Genomic DNA, 18,527 nt, shown 5'->3' with positions numbered 1-18,527 from the left:
CATAACTTTTATCAGTTTTATTCATTGTGATGCTCCAGTATGTAGAATCTGTCCATGCTCTCAATAAATATTTGTTATAACAAGTAACAAAATTTTATTACTAGATTTAGTACTTATATTTAATTTTAAGTATGTGCATGTACATATTATGTACTTAATAAATAAAATTTCTGTATTTTCCTTTAACTGTAAATTCAAAGTATATACACAAAATAATTTTGGGAAGTTTTTGCTAATTTTCTGGCCACTATTTCCTTCCAGAAACTAGCAGATTTAGCATAACAATTTAAGAATAAATAGGAAATCAGTATGATGGCTGGTTGTTTTAGAAAGATAGAAATAAATCTTAAAAGGCCTAGTAGTCAGAGAAAGGCAGCACATTATATTTAATGAAATTATATTGCAAAAGTATGAAGAACATTTGCAAAGTGACAATGATTACGTTAGTGGGAATTAAACTAAAATCAGTACTAATGGCACAGAATTGCTATCTTTGCAGATTCCATCCTGATGAGTTGGGGGTCATGCTTTAGCGAATCTGTCAATCTGATGCTGGAAATAGAGAATGTGGTTTAGGAAAAGCATTGTGGAAGATTAAGAGGAGGACTGTGCAGAGGGAACTGAAAGCCTGAGTCCTTGGAGAAACTTCAGTTGTCTGGAAAGGCATTTTTAAAATTTATTTTTCCTGTATTTTTTGCTGTTCATTCCATCCAGGTCATAATTACTCAATATCAAGGTTTGGATATGAGTTTTCTTGATTTTTTTTTAAGTTTTTCTTGCTGATAAGGCCAACATGCATCAAGTTATTGACATCTAAGAAGGGACAGCCTTTAAAATACTCGGATATAAATGTAGAGACTAAGTTAGTTCATGAATCCATAACCTAAAGCTAGGCAGTAATGTCAGAGAAAGTAAGATTGAATTAGTATGCTGTAGTAACAGATATATTATTGAGTCAAAAAAACATATGAAACAACATATTGTAAGTACCAACTCTTTAAACCAGAAAAATCTATGTATTTACCAACACAACTTTATTAATTTATTACGCTCTATTGAATACACACATTACAGTGTATGCCATGTCCTAAAAATTTCATTAATCCTGTAAGCCTGACTGTGTAGTCCTTACCTTCACTCTGAACTGTCTACTTCATTTTCAGGTTTGATGACTAAGCAAAAGAAGAAAAAAGCAAACAAACAAACAAACAAACCACTTTCACTATTCGATTTAGTAAGAACAAAGCAGCAACAATAACAAAAAAAAATCAAATAAAAAACCCACTTGCACACCCTTACTTTCTAATTACAAGCAAGACCACTTCAGAGGTGGCATACATTACCACAGTGAGTGTTTTAATTGAATTAAAGGATTTATAAAGGAAAGGATCAAAGATTTTTGAAAAAGCATAATAGGAAACTGGTAGACAATTTTTGAAAATTCTTTTTCTTCCAGCTGTGGAATTATCCTGAATTTGGAACTTGACATTTACAGCTCCACAGGGAGGATAACACGGCAACTGCATCCTGAATTTATCTGAACAAGCCTCCCTCACAATGTGAAATATTTGAAAGCTGGCCAAAGACTCGTCATGATCTTTCACTCTCTCCTTTTACAATCAAAAGGGTTTTTTAAAGTTATTTTCTCAGTGTGTACACTGTATTCCACTGTGTTACAGTTTACCTTATTTCAATGACTTTCTATAGTCATATATATTAAATGAATCTCCTAAGGGACTTTGTTAATGGCAGTATATTTTTGCCCCCCCCCCCGCAAAAGGCAAAAAGAAACAAATCGAGTGATTGCTTCTACTTCTCGTTTTTCTTCATGTCTTGTAGAATAGGACTTGAATTATGTAAATTTATTTGACATTATTATCATTTATGTGCAAAATTAAATCATGTATGCCTTGCTCCTCAAAGAGTTAAATTAGATTATAGGCAGAATCTGACTGCATTTGTCATTACTGTGAGCATCCTAAAGTGTGTAGTACTTTTATGGCACCAGTAGGTGAATACAATATGCTTTTGATGGCTCTATATAATTTAGATTAAAGTAATTCTTTGATTTTTGAGGTCAAACTTCATAAACACTTGAAGCTAATAAAATGCTAGTTCCAGCAATGCATTGGGCATCTAAGTAAATACTGAATAAATACTTGTTGAGTGATTGATTAATCTTGGCATTCCATGCTTTATTTTCTAATTTTGGCAGCATGGAAAATGTCAGGTTCCATACCTTCCCCACCGTCAACCAAAAAGGCAACATGTTTCATTCATATTTGAAAAAGCATATTCCAGAAATGTCACAGTAACCTTTTAAGATGACAGTCTCTGCCGAGGAATTCTTGACAGCAACTATGCACAATTATGCCAACTATATATTGAAACTTTCTTACATCATTTTCTCAAAAGTGATAGCCTGAGCAGACAGCATGTAGATGATTGGAAGGAAGGAAACACAAACTTCATGTACTTTCTTATAGATTTTATTTTTAAGATAGGAAAAAAAAGTGAAATTTAGCTTCAGAGATTTCTTCACAAGCAAATTCTATGATTTAAGTTATTTAATATATGTATGTCAAATGTGTATATACATTAAATATGTACTTAATATATAATTCATATATATGACATATATATATATATATTATATTATATTATATTATATTATATTATATTATATTATATTTAAGTCCTAACTATGAAACTGAGATCCTTGTACATTTCTAATACAGAATACTGGGTACAATTAATTTTGTATTTTGATATATTTATAAGTACATATTTTTAAACATTTTTTACTGAAAAAGAAAGAAATAAAGACAAACACAAAGAATTTTTTCAGATCACTTAAGGCACATTAGTGCATCTTTTTAGTGGTAGACTTAAATATAGTGGTCAATGGTAGACTTAAATATGAAATGTGTCATTATCAACAATAAACAGTTTTTTTGATGTGTGTGTGTGCATGGAAAGCATATATACAAATGAATGACTGTTTCACATTTGTATAACAGATATAAATAAGAAGAGAGAGATGGTGGTGGTGATACCAATAGCAATTGACATTTATTAGCCTGATATTCTGTGTGTCTGATTTACATAGTATCTTGCATATCATAGCATTTAATTTTTATGACTCTATGAGGTAAGTGTAGTACTACTTTTTTTTTTTTTTTTTTTTTTTTTTTTGCTTTTTGAGACAGAGTCTCACTAAGTGTTCAAGCTGGTCTTGGGCTCACCTTGTAGCCCAGGTTTGTCTTGAACTCGCAGTGATCCTCCTGCTTCAGCCTCCTGAATGCTGGGCTTACAGGTGTGTGCTACTATATCCAATTTGATTACTTTATTTTTTTACTTCATTTTTGTATGTAAGAAAAATCAAAGAAAAGTAAATAAAATAGGCTAAAATTCTACCATTATACACTAAAAATTAAAATCAAAAATGACTACAACTCTTAGATCCTCTTCTAGTATTTAAATGAAACAAATCAATTGATATTTCAGTTGCTAATAATAGTGAAAAGATTTGTAATGTTCTCATTAAGAAAATGCATACAACGACCAGGGACTTAGCTCAGCAGCATAAGTGCCTGCCTGGCAAGTGTGAGGTTGTGAGTTCAGTCCCTTGTGCCACAAAAAAAGAAAGAAAGAAAGAAAGAAAGAAAGAAAGAAAGAAAGAAAGAAAGAAGGAAGGAAGGAAGGAAGGAAGGAAGGAAGGAAGGAAGGAAGGAAGGAAGGAAGGAAAGAAAGAAAGAAAGAAAGAAAGAAAGAAAGAAAGAAAGAAAGAAAGAAAGAAAGAAAGAAAGAAAATGCATACAGCCAAGTGTCCTTGTAATATGCAATCACAACTAATGGGAACTCTTGATAGAATTTTTTTCACTGAGAATGAACATCAAAAAACCTCAGTGATATACAGAAGAGGATTTCTTTCAGTGTATTTTTAGATTGCCTTAAATTGTGAAATGTTAAAGGTGTAATGAGTATGCATATTTTCAACATATTTTTGTTCGTTAATGAATTAAAAGTAATCGTGTACTAGGGAAAAATTAGACAATAAAAATGTTTCTTTTCTACTAATTGCTTTATTTAAGCAGTGTACACCTCTGTTAAACATTCTCTTACCAGGGTGTATCTTAGAATTTTAATAGTCAAATAGTAATTTATTATTGTCAATAGAGTCAATTTGATTCTTAGGTCAGACATGATGAGAGTTTTCCACTCTTTTTTTTTTTTTAATATTTGCACTACTCTTGCCTCTTTCGTGATCAAGAAGACAATGCATTTTAGGTTCACACTTATCAGTCTCTTACTATCTGCTATGGCAAGCTTTAAGGTGTGTATATGTGATGTTTTTTCCCGCGTTTATGCTGCATACAAACAACATTCACGGTACAGTCTTTCTCTTTTATGAGTCTATAGATTTGTTTCAGCTAAAATTTGGGGTGATATTTTTTCTTAGTTTTTTGACTTTTGCAGTACATGTTTACAGCACATCATGATTAAATTCACTGTAGGGGACTCATAAACGTGCATAACACACCATCAGTTTCCTGCTCCCCCCTCCTCCACCACCCTTTACCTTTCCAGCATCAGATTAGCTTATTTACCTTATAAGACTTTACACATTTAATCATCATATATGCTGGTTGAATACCCAACTAATAGACCAAAACGCGTATGAAACAAGTAAGACCGTTGTATTTAGTCAAGGTTTGCTTTGTCTTTGGGGAAGATACCGAGAAGGGAAATAGTTTGCTTAAATCGCATCACTATTACTTTTTTTGAAAAATCTCCACACTGATTTTGTAGTGGTTGTGTGAGTTTGCATTCCCACCAAAAGTAGAACAGTATTCCTTTTCCCCTACAGACTTGCTAGCATTTGTTACTGGTAATTTGTTGATGGTAGCCATTCTTTTTGAAGTGAGATGAAATCTCAGTGTTGTTTTAAATTGCATTTCTGAAATGGGCAGTGATGTTGAACGTGTTTTCATGCTATTTATTGCTTTTTAAAATATTTCTTCATTTGAGAAGTGCCTGCTCACTGCAGATACCCATTTTTAATTGTCTGTAATTTGGAAGTCTAATTTTTTGTTAAGTTCTTTTTATATTCTAGATATTAGTCCTTTGGGGAATACCTGGCAAAAGTTTTCTCCTATTACGTAGGTTGCTATGGACTGTATTTCTTAATTAATAGAGTCACATATTTGTCACCATCTCTATGTAAGTCAACACTCTGTTAATCAAGTGAAACAGCTACACTCATATTGTGCAAGACAAATTAGATATTAATATACCATAAGAACTAGTTTGGTACACCTTTAATCCTACAGAAGAAATCATCAATTTTAATATAAATATAAAGGTAACCTAGGTATCAGCTTACAGCTAATGTGTACAAAACACAAAAGGTATGTCCGCGCTAGCAGTAGAAAAGAACTTAACGGAAATTTTACAGAGTGAGTTACTGAAAGATTAATAAAGTTTTATGATTGAGCTATTGAAGATTTAGGGTTTGGGGATGAGGGAGGCAAAAAGGGAAACTTTGAAACCTGATATTTCAGGTTTGAGGGGAAGAGAAAAGTACTAAGAAGGATATTATGAAGGAGTAGAAGAATGTCTATAGAATCAGGTAAAGGTTGAACAAAAACTAGCGAGAATGTTTCAGAAGTGTAAAAAGCAAGGAAAAAGCATTCTGCTTTATAAAAATCAAAAAACAAACTGCTTCATAAAACATTTTGAGAATGATAAACCATATTCATTTTCTCTCTTTTTATTTTCTCAAAGTACCTAGTAATCACAAGTTAAAGGAGGAAATGTCTACCTTGGCTCCCAGTTTGCAGAGGATTCAGTACCCAGTCAGTTGGCTCCCAGGCAGATGCCGTGGCAGAGGGCCAGAGCAGAGGAAAACAGTCTACAGCAGGGTGGGCAGAAAGAAGTGAGCATTCCTTCTTATCCACTATTTTATTCTAACCAGACTAAAAGTCTATTAGCTGATGCTACCACAGCAAATATGGGTTTTCCCTCTTCAATGAGTCATTCACATCGGAAACTATGCTAAACCAGTCCGTGGTCTAACGCATGTCACACACCAATGATCTAGTATAACACACCAAATATCCAGGCACTTCCAAACCCCACTTCTGAACTCACCGGGCTTTGGGAAGATAACAAATTATATGCTGTAACATCTTAAATTATATTCTGTAACATGCTTAAAATTATGGATACAAACAAAATTAACAACATATTAAAATGTGCTGTAAGTATATACTTAGAGAAGAGTGACCATTGTGCGATATATGAATATATAAGGAAACATTCTAAATTATAGTTGAGTGTATTAATTTCAACACATCTTTAAGTAAATAAATAAGTAAATGTCACAATACACAGGTGTTAAAATGTACAGAAGTGTGTATACATATAATTTCTTCTTCACTCATCAATAATTTTTCACAATTACTGACATATTCTGTCAGGATGAGACATGTCACAAACATGCATCATACAAAAGCATGTATGTATATACAAATTTATTCAGATGTGTATCACGTAGACATACGTTTATAATTCTGTTGTTTATATTAAAAATATTATTTGTATATATGAGACTATGTACCTACATATTTGTATACATGCTACGATTTTACATATAAGTCTTGGTAGTAATTTTTATTGAGATTATTAGTCATTAATTAAGTTCATTACCTTGCTGTGAATTTGACTTTTAATAACACCTAATTTAATAAAGAGTTTGTTGGATTTTGACAAATAGGTGCAATGTGAGAAAATCCTACTTAGCTATAGAAAATTTCCACCATTGTATATTTTTCACTTTGCATTTCAGTAAGTTAACAATCCCAGTTTCCCAGAGAAAAACACATTTTTTATTTCTCTAATCATCAGTTAGGTCAACCTATCTGTAGCTTAATCCAAGTGAAATCTTTCAATACGTGCTGGTTTGCAACAAGCTTAGTTCCCATACCACAAAATTTGCAACGTTCATGTATTTCAAGTCACCTTTGTCTATTGCTTTTATTGTTGATTATGAATATTGTGAATACTCAAAATTTAGCCATTACCTCTAAGTGGACATTACTGTCATTTTCTCACATTGATTATGACAATCAAACTTTCTGTGAATAGTTCTTTGGATATAACATCTGGATCAGATGGTGTTGGGTTAGAATTGGTGGTAACTACAAAAGTGTTGCTTAATTTTATATAGAAATTGGTAATGTGTGCTTCTAAAATGAATGCATGTAAGGTTCAGTTGATTCACATACTCAAGAGATGTGTAACTTTTCTTCAGAGTTTTAGCTTGCATTTTTGTGATTACTAACTGTATTTGCAAATCCTTTCATGTGATTCGGAAGTCTTCCACACATTTATAAATTGTGTTGTCCTAATTGTTACATTGTTGGGTACAAATATTACAAACACAAAAATATGTTTTCTGCATGGAAATCTTTGAGGGGAGTCACATAACTATTAAGTGTTTTGTGAAAGTTTCCTTCTTCGCTTAATGATCAGCAAAGAGAGGCTTAAATGTAAAATTTGGATAAAGTTTAAATTTTAAATTTTTCGTATTTGATTGTTTTGATATCAGAAAACTTTTACCTCCTTAACAAGCACAAAGATTTTCTTTAAGTTTATTTTAACTTTATAGTTTCAAGACTTATTTTCAGTTTTTGCTAGCTATTTCCACGTAGTTTTATGAGACACTGGAAGTAAGAATATATACGTTTTCTTTCGCACAGATATCCAAATGTCCTAGCAGCATTTGTTGTGAATTTCAGCCTTTTTCTAGAAAATTCATTAAAATACGCAACAAAATGAATCACTTATGTTTATGTCTAGTTTGTCTTCTGGTCTTTTCTATTTATTCAATTGGAAATATCTATACTTTTCAAATTATTATAAATTTAAAATAACTGCTGTATTAAAACTGAGTACTGCAAATGTTACCTTGAGTGTCCGCATTTGAATCTGCATTTTAGAATCAGCTTGTCCATTTCTGCATGAAAGAGTAACTTTGAAGTTGTGTATGATTCAGGGAAGCTAGGCACATTAAAATTGTTAAAACCTTAATCTACTGATGTAATCTATATCTCCATTTACTTTAATTTTTTAAACTTTCATTTTATAATATTCACCGCAGTGAGTTCATATTCACTATGTGTATATATGTATATATAATTCAATATTAATGTGCATGATGTTTTAAAATTGTTATATTCATTTAGTTGGTACATTAATATATAGCTAATTTTCTATTCTAAATTCATTCGAATTTGCATGTTATTTTTTTATTGTCTTGGAAGTCTAGTATAGTGTTGAACTCAAGTACTGATAGCAGATATCTTTGCCTTGTACCTATTTTGGGACTTTGTGGTCTACCAAGTGTAATGTTAGTTATAGACTTTGCACAAAATTCCTTCATAATATTGATGGTACTAGTTTCTATAACTAGTTCATAACTGGGTTTTGAATTTTCTATAAAGTTATTTTCACACTTGCTAATATGATCATATGTACTTTGTTATATATTCTGTTGAAGTAGTATGCTATACTAATTGGTATAACATACTGATGGACATAACTTATACTGATGACTGAATGTCAAATAGGCTATTCTAACTAATTTATTGATGCAAACTCATGTAATTTCCATGTTTCAGTGATAGACGCACCATTAATTTACTCCAGGTCACTTAGACAATAATTTGTCAAATTTAAAACTAGAAATAGGAGGTTAACAACTGAATGTATGCTTTTCCTGCTATATATAACAATACACTTTTAAAATTAGCTGCATATATAATTATTAAGAATGGAAAATAAATGCAATGAAACCTATTTGCAGATAAAATTATACACATGCTTTGAAACTCTAATGTTATGCATTAATATGTTAAAGGCCAGATTCTTTCCAAAACCTTTTTGTAAGTTTTAATATTTAGAGACTAAAATGTGAATTACTTTCTGATACAAGAAAAATTTTTTTAAATATCTGTTCTTGAAAGAGATCCTCCTTTCTGTCAGTTTTACTAGGCTTAATGAGGAGAAAGATATGATATTTAAAACTCTCACTTCCAACTTGCCAGGCACTTAAAACACGAATATAGTTATAACTTAAAATACTTTTTTCCAAGCTAGAAAGTTAAAAACTGTAACAGGTCAATTCTCATGAGTGTTTTCATTGGATTTTCTACTTCCGTAGGCCATTTATCAGCAGCACAGGAGTATAATACTTCTTTGATAGGAGTTATGCCTAAAGTATCGGAATATTACAAAAAACATAAAGTTGAAGTGAATGACTGTATTTGCATTTTCATGCTAGATCAAAACATGTAGACTTTTTCATATCATTATCAAATGCACAATGGTAACTGAATGAAAATGCATTTATCTGGATTTTTTAAAGGGCCTTAGAAAATGGGATTTTTACAATACATGGTACTTTATCTAGTATAACATCATGTTATTGTAAAGTACAATAGTATTCATTATTTCACTTGATCTACAAGTTTAAAAGAAAGACTATCCATAAATCAAAAAGGACAATTGTTCCAATAAGTGATAGATCCTGGTATGTACTTATTTAATAACTACATTCCAATTACACATGTGTTCTTATTATCTGGAGTGTTAATGTCTCCACTAATTCTCCTTCTTGAGTGATTTTTGTTAATCCTTATCCTTAAGGATACAAATCAGCTGATCTCTGAACATCACTAGGTAGTGATGTTTAGAGCTCATGGTTCTAAAGGCATAAGAATGAAATAAGAATAAAATTGAATAAAAAGAATGAATAAAGAATAAAATTGAAAGAAGATGCTTCCTTTGCATAAAAGGACCTGCTGTTGATTTCCGCAATAACCCTGTCTTGTGCCCTATAGGAAGCACCATGCACTGGGTACTACATTGGTTTCTGCCTTCCAAATCAACTCAGTGAGTAGGACAATTCTCTTCCCAGTGTGCTGCTCAGATAGCAGCCTCATGCCAGGGTAGAATAAGGCTCACACAATGAAAACTGTACCTGATCTGTACTTTTTTTTTTATTACAGATCTATAATTAATTGGTCTTCAGCAATAGATTGAGGTAGAAAACTTCAGAAATACCTACAGTTTTCCACGCTATAACATGTTTTCTTAAAAATCCAGCTCTGGTACAGTATTTGCCATGACTTATCTTGTACCCTAATTATTTTAGAAAAACATTTCACTTCCTTTCTTTCTGACCTCATTTAATTAACATGTCAGAAAAATTTGTAAGATTTTTTGGTAGCATGAAGAACAAGGTACTCATCTTGACCTGTCAAGCAATGAAGATTCAAAACCTTTAGTGGATAATATAAATATAAGCAGTACAAGAACTAAAAATAATGACTGAAGTTAACATAGAGATATTTGAGGAATATTGTTACTGTTCCTTCAGGAGTGAAAAAAAAAGTCAACAAAAGAAACATTTCCAACTTTTTTATGTTAAATTAGTAAACTGAACAAAATAAAAACATGATTTGCAGGGTACACAAAGACCAATGTATAAACTTCTCAAGTCCTAGTTCTCGGTGAGTGCAATTAACCTTCCATGAGTGCAATGTATAACTATTCAAAAAAGAAATAAAAAATAAAATTAAAGTAAAACAGTGAAGTCCCTACAGTTCAAAATTTAAGCATTAAGATTCACGGAGCTGTGGTGCTTAAATCATTGGCCATAGTAAAGCTGTTCAGAGAACAGGGAAAGAAAATCATTGCTGCAAAAATAAGGGCCTCACTAGAGGGCCACGCTGAGTGAGTCAAGGGGTGCAAGATGCGGTAATGAACTTGGAAGCATTTGTTGTCAAGGTGACTAATGGAGAAAACACAGTGGAACAGCTCGGCCCTTTGAGTTCCTTCCATTTCTTTTCAGAAACAACCACAGTGGCACTTGATCTCAAGATGAAGTGACTGTCAGACACAAGAACAAAGAGAGACAGAGAATGTTCTTGGAAGCTAATTATTCCCAGGAGGAAGGGAACATCTCACCAAAAAAGGAAATTACCCTATTGCTTTGATCTCGATAGTATATTCAGTCCATTTTAGGAGATATTTAAGAATTGGACACACAGAGGCAAATTAGAACTGGCATAGGACTTCCTAAAAATAATAATGAATTTTAAAAATAACAGGTACTTTAAAAAACCTTCACGATGAGAGTAAGCTAAAAAAGAAAGAAAGAAAGAAAAAAAAAAACTAAACTGGTAGAATAAAACAGAATCAAAACAGCAAACAGAAAATTTTAATGAGCCGGGCGTGGTGGTTCACGCCTGTAATCCCTGCACTCATGAGGATCGTTGCGAGTTCGAGACCAACCTGGGCTACAAAGTGAGCTCAACGCCAGCCTGAACTGTATAGCGAGATCCCTGCCTCAAAAAAGACAAAATAACAATGATAGTAAAATAATCAATGTAATAAAAACTTCAGAGAAGTGTATTAGAATATTGTATTTATAAAACGAGTTTATCAGTGAATTTGGAAAATGCATTTTTGTTTAAAAATTATGTATAATCTTTATGAAGGGTGTGTAGCATAATGCATGAGGTTAAAAATACTATATATCTATTGTCAAAAATATACAAATTCCTTTGTAAAATAATTGTTTTTACTTCATAGTTTCTTCTATGCAGTTGTTTTTTTCACTGAAAGGTGTACCTAAATGTGTTAAAAAACAAATGACACTATTTTGTAGGACAATATCAAGATACTAAGCAAAATAAAACTTTTTGAATTTAGAAATATTCTGCTTTAAGATGTATTTGCTCAGTTAAAAGAAGAAAAACTTTATTTGTATTTGAAAATTGGCCCATGGGTGTAAGACATAAATTATTTTTATTGGCATTTGAGCTTTATCTTTGCTCATTGAGTATGTAGCATTTCTGCTTGCATTTTTAATATTAATTTCTCTCTTGCTAAGCAAATGTGGTTTCCTTGAGGGAAAGCATCATTTTTCATTTCTGTTTTGTTTGCAGAAGAGCACATGAACCTACCAGGTAAGAGGCATTCAGACAGTGGTTTAGGAATCAGTGAAAGAATGAATATTTACAAGCTTCTTTAAAATGCTGCCTTTTGTATGATAAAGCGATACCTCCCAGAGATGAGACTGGGTTACATATTATTGATGGGACACATCCATGGTGTTTGTGAGGCTATGGGTGCAACTCCCAGCACTGAGAAACAAAATCAAAATATTACCTTATTGTGCTAATCTAGTGCATTAAGCCATTTTTTAAAAGAAATTTTCATACATCAGACCAATCGTAAAATTAGCTCCAACTGGGAAGCTTACAGAAAGTTGGCTTCTTCAGCATTTTACAAATATGTAGTAGGAAATTGCTTTTTTCTCACCCTTTCCATTTTTTAAAAATCCAATTTCTTCCACATATGTGAAGATTTCAGGAGAGATGTTCTTTTGAAATTTTTAAGAAATTGTCTGACACCTAGTGGGCACTAACTAAATGCTTATTGAATTATGCTAGAAAGGGATGAGAGGAAAGAAAAAAAAAAAATGCCAGCAGTGGCAAGACATACAAAGCATCTTTAAAAACTGCCTAAAACCACAGCTGGGATAGGTAGAAGGGACAGGCATTGTAGACACTTTCTGGTGACAAGCTAAAAACACCCCCAACAGATGCACACAAGTCTTTTGAAGTTTTTAAACTGAGAAGAGATCCATTATTCCAAGGAGCTATATATATATATATATATATATATATATATATATATATCTTGAGTGGGATAATCTAATAAAGTTAAGTGAAGTTATTAACTGAATAAAAAAGTAAAGTATAATTTATAATACATGCACATAATTAAGGGATGAATAGCCTACATTTTATACTCCACAGATGTTATTAGCAATCCTTTATTAGAGATTTAAAATCAAGTATCTTTATAATTCATAGGAACCCGCAAGGGAAAAATGAATCAGAAAATAGATATTTCATCTGGAATAGATCAGGTCAAATGTAACGAGGTTCAAACATTTAGGATTTGCTGATCCTATTTCACATAAAACAGTGATTTTACTTTCAATCTGTGAAGTTTTATTTCTGATAGTAGAATGTAGCTATCAATGTTAGTGAGTGCTCTCTTCCTCTTTCTTGGATATTTCAAGTCAATGTATTCAAGTTACAATCTTTTACAGAAAGTAGCAATAAAATATGACACATACATCTTCCTTATTCAAACTCCTTAGTCATCCATTCAATTTTGGTTTGATGCTATACACAGATATATATACAACCAAAAAGGACATTTCAGTGGAGATGTGAGACCATGTGTTCAGTCACTGGAATGTACACCAGGCATGCATGATACCAAGAATGATCAACTGGACACCTGCATATTCTTGTAAGAATCTAACCTACTTGCCTTAAGACCCAATGCAACAAAGTCAGGTGAAATTTTAGAACCTCAAAAAATGTACATGTAAATTAGCATTGATTTAGAATTAATGCATTTAAAAATAAGACATAGTTGGATAAGATAATGCATTTATAAAACTATCATTATAAATATACTAGTGATTAAAATTTTCCTGGCTTTTAAATGGTAATGCTTTTAATTGTGGCAAAATATTGACTTATCAAAATGATTTTAACAAGTCATTTGGTTTTCCTGGATTAAAGATAAAAACTGAAGAACCACATGCATTATATACAAACAAAAGGCAAATTAAAGTGGCTTACTTTGCCTCTTTCAGTATGGTGGGGAAGCTTTTTGAAAAAAAAAAAAACATTAATTTGGTAATATAATAAGTACTGATCCTTTTCCCCTCTTGGTTATGTGTTCTGTACTTGATTCAAGTTACCACATAATCAGTATTGACATACACTGATGGCATTTCCTTAAGTTATCATATTTCCTGAATGTGGGAGCCTAAGGATGAGGTACATGTGCGGGTCAGCATTGAGAGAAGCCAAACAAAAGGAAATATGACCGAGTCAGTGACAGCAACTCTATAAAAAACAATTGTTCTAGATAGAATGGAACCTGAAGAAGAAGAAATCCACCTTATATCATCGTCAAGCTGGACATTTAAAAAGAATTCTAACCCAGTCATAATCATTTTTGCTCTTGCTTTTGCATATATATATACATATATTCCATTTATATTAATAAAATGAGTGGCCTAGGTTTTATTTCCAGCTGTTACTTATTGCTTGGTGATGTGGACCCGGAGCTTCCTCAGCTACTGACTGCACCCTAAGCCTGGGTAAGACGTGGCTCACTGTGAAGTGTGATGGCATTAACAGAGTGTATGCTATGGAAGCACAGGAAATTGTAGCAAAGTGACTGTGAAAACTCACAGAATCTGGCATCTCAAAGAAGACACCAGTCTATCTGAAGCCTAAAGGAGGAGTTGGGTGTTGTGGGTAGATAAATGTGGAAAGATATTTTAGGCAGCTGACTTGACACTTGAAAAGGAAAGAAGAAAGAAAAGGTGATGATTTTTTCATCGAAGAGTTTTACTTATGGAATTAACATATTGATCTTTGCTTAATATTCTGTAAGGCTAGAACTAAACTGATTTGAAGCAGACTGGTTTTCCATCCTCTGCTACCATCCCTTTCCCCAATCTATCCACTGTCACTTAGTCATTTGAAATAAATGGTGGCCAACAATTTTATGCCTTCTTTTTTAACTTCCACATGTAGACAGACTATTCTTCACATCCCTTCTGATAGGATGTGGTAGAGCGCTGGGTGACCCTATCTGGGCATGGAGTCAATACCTTTTGTTTGAGCACAGCACACTGCATTCTATTACCTTTTGGACCTTTCACATCTTATCAGTATAGCCTATGAAATCTTCCTTTCATGAGAATGAATGTAGTGGATTACTTTACGTGTCAATTTGGAGAGCTTTATGATCTCTAGTTGTTTGGCTAGTTCTGAGAGGTTGGGATTAAGACGATGCCTGAATATCTTTATGAAGGAGGTAGACAGTTACTTATTACAAACAATGTAAGCAGACAGTAAAGAATCTAACTAGATTATACATGGACATATTCTATTGATTATGTTTTTATGCCTGACTGGTACATATACCTACCTTATGGAATTGTTTTGATTAATGACCAGAAGCAAATTATGCAGACATCTTGCCATGGGATAAAACATTAAATATATTGAGACACTGTTCACTTTTATAAATAATGTTATAAAACTATGTTTTTATAGATTGTGTGAGTGTAATAGTTTTTTTATAGGACTTTGGACTGCAGAATTCTCAACAGGATGACCTTCCTAGCACTATTACTAATAATAATAACATCTCAGTGAATGCTGAAATTTCAGCGGAATTGGATTGTCTACACATCATATAAATTTTATTATTTTGTTTAAATTGCAGAAAACCATACAAGGTACATAGATAGATGCCTAGAAAGAGAGACATTGAACTCAACATTTTGAATATAAAATTTAAAGCCTTAACACTGTCAAGCAATCTTTCCAAGCCAGAGTTACTACAGTGCAAAATTTTGGAGGACTCAAGCCAAGTTCTGCTTAATCCACTGCTTTAGACTTCGGTGCCACTTTCAAATTTAGCATTAGACAGTTGTTCTCAGGCTATGCTGTCTAGCCTGTACTGCTTACTGTTCTTTTCTCAAACAATACCTCATTTACGACATTGTCTGAATAATACACACTGTTTTAGACCTCTTCTTTTTGTGTCTCAACCTTCCTCTCATGATATTTGCTCCTATCTGTACATCTTACAAACTGTTTCAGAAGTGTAGGATGCTGCTTGAAAACAATAGTCTCTGGGAAAATTCTAAACAGTGATTCCAGCTGAAGACAGAGTACCATCCTCCTTCGCTATTGAAGTAACATGTAAACACACCCATGACACTGTTTATTATATTCCAGTTTTACTATTTTTGCCTGTTCCTTGAGAATCTCTATTAAAAAGCAAGTCAAAACACATGCAAGTTCTACCTTCTGCTCTATCCAGTTATCTAGTTCAAAACCTGACCAAAAATTGATATTTGTTTGATGAATGCATTGATAAAGCAGAAATGACTAGTGTATTTTTTTTTTTTTTGTCTTTTTCCTTTTTATCGGGTACCGGGGATGGAACTCACAACTGCCTGCTTGCAAGGCAGGCGCTTATGCCACTGAGCTAAATACCCAGCCCCTGCTAGTGTATTTTTTTAAAATTTTGTTTTTAAAATGATGTCAGTGTATCTATTGAAATAAAAGTTGTTTTTAGTGTATAAACTAAAAATACTAAGAAGAACTACATTATGAAAAATGCTTCCATATATAGTATATTGATTGAATTAATCGTAACCAGGAAAGGCTTCACATTTTCCTAAAAAAAGTTTTCTAAATACCACAAATTCAATAGGTATTTCAGAATCTTTGTAATCAACTGGATGATTATGCAACTGTTGTTTGGCTTTATATTTTTTACCTAATAGTCAAAAAGGAAAGAACAATGAAAAACATATTGACTTCACTCAAAAATAAAGATTCAACTAATTACCATGACTCAACTGTATTAGCTATGTATGATATTACTACACTAATGAATTATTTTATATATTCTTAATCCAATAGTGGAATGGATTTGTGCAAAAATGATATGTTCTCTAAGAGTTATAAAAATGAAAATATGAAATTAAAGTTGCTGCCATATATAATAGCAACATAAGTTTGACAACTTTGCTTATTTATTATGAATCACAACACTTTTATACGTAAAAGCATAAATTATTTTGCATGAATTGTACATAATAATTTGAGGTTTTCAGACAAATAAACTGCTATTTTTTCTAGATCCAATTGATTTGCTATAGTATACATTTTTAAAATAAGTAAAAAGAAGTTCTATAAAGAACTTCATATATTATGCATATTTTCCCCATATGTTAACACATACTGTGGGTTCAGATCTGGATTTTTTTCCTCATAATTTGTTGGCTTAAGCATATATGTTTTTATTCAATTAATCATAATTTGAGAATTGTCTACTTTTTCTTTTGCTGAAAACTCCAGAATTTTAATGAATATGAGATGAAAGATGAATATATACACATACAATATTTAGATAAATAGCAATAATACTACACTCTTGATCACATCATAGAAAAATAAATATATAAACATTATATTGACAATAATGGATGGTAAAGTAAGTGGGTAACACATAAATATAGAAGAAACAAGGGATGAGGTTGGACGTGAACTCTAGTCATCAGGACTCAGCTTGCTCTTCCCATTCCACTCTTTGAACCTTTCACACATAAAAGCCAGGAGAAGGAAAGAATTATGTCTACATTGATCAGATAGTATCCTCTCATCTTGCTGTACATTGTCTGATATATTGAAGGTATTCAGACAATATTTTAAAGTTAGTTAATGGAGAATAATCATTGAAAGAAAAGAATGAGGTATGAAAAAGAAGAGAAATAAGATTCATGACATCATTTTTAAATACAGTTACTGAAGTAATAAGTTGGGTTATTTGTTGGGGGCCCTGGCCGGGTGATATGAGGCCTGTAGGAAAGAGTGAAGCCTGAGCTAGATTACCCCTCCCATCGAGTGTGCCAAGATGGCGCTTATATCCTGCTTCCTGCTTAGTAAACAACACACCCTGTAAGACAGTCCGCCCAGCAACAACTGCCTTAGCCAATCAGCTTGCCTTGCCTACTTTAATATGATTGGACACTGTATCCGTATATATACTGGTGCCACCCTTGGGGAGAGGCAGAATAGGAAGGAGAATAGGAGAGAATAGAGTAAGAGAGAAGAAGCGCAGAGAGAAGCACGCAAGGAGCCGCGGAGGGCGGACCAGAGGAGGCTTCCCTCGGGCGGGATCGGGGATCCCGGAGCAGGCTGTACGGAGAGAGAGAATAAACGGAAAGGTTGTCCGCCAACAACTCTTGTCGTGTGCTTTTCCTGCCGGCCGGGACCGACACCGACAATTGGTGGCCCGTACGGGGAACTGATCACCCACGAGACGAGGCGGACAACGCTCCAGTACTGCACTGCAGGACAGGTGAGTAGGGGATAAACCTGGGCTCTGGGTGGCGCGCACCTACAGGGCTTTTTAGACTCCCCTCAGGCTCACGTGTACGTGGCAGACTAGCCTCACACGGTGAGAACAAACTTCTCAGTGACAGGCATGGGCAACTTACCCACTAAGAGTTCCAAGTCACTGGTAAGAGCAGTGAAAGACCTGCTCAAGATCTCAGGCATATCAATAAGTCCCAAGACACTTGCAGAATTCCTCCAACAAATAGATGAGGCGGCACCCTGGTTCCTGCCGACGGGACATTTGTCCCTGCCTTGTTGGGAGAAATTGGGTAAAGATTTAGAACGAGCAGAAGGAGTGCCGGCTTCCACTTTCGGTTCAGCCGCTCTGGGAGATGATTCATTCCTGCCTCAAAGGGGAGAGGAACGGGGCTAAAGATAGCGCGGACGGGCTCTCTCGGGCCCGCCGAGCTTTTGAGGGGGCCCGCTCGGAGTCCT

This window comes from Cavia porcellus, unplaced genomic scaffold (assembly GCF_034190915.1).
Source record: "Cavia porcellus strain 051 isolate PalLab524CR breed Dunkin Hartley unplaced genomic scaffold, mCavPor4.1 scaffold_11, whole genome shotgun sequence".
Taxonomy (NCBI): Eukaryota; Metazoa; Chordata; class Mammalia; order Rodentia; family Caviidae; genus Cavia; species Cavia porcellus.
This window is presented reverse-complemented; position numbering follows the sequence as displayed.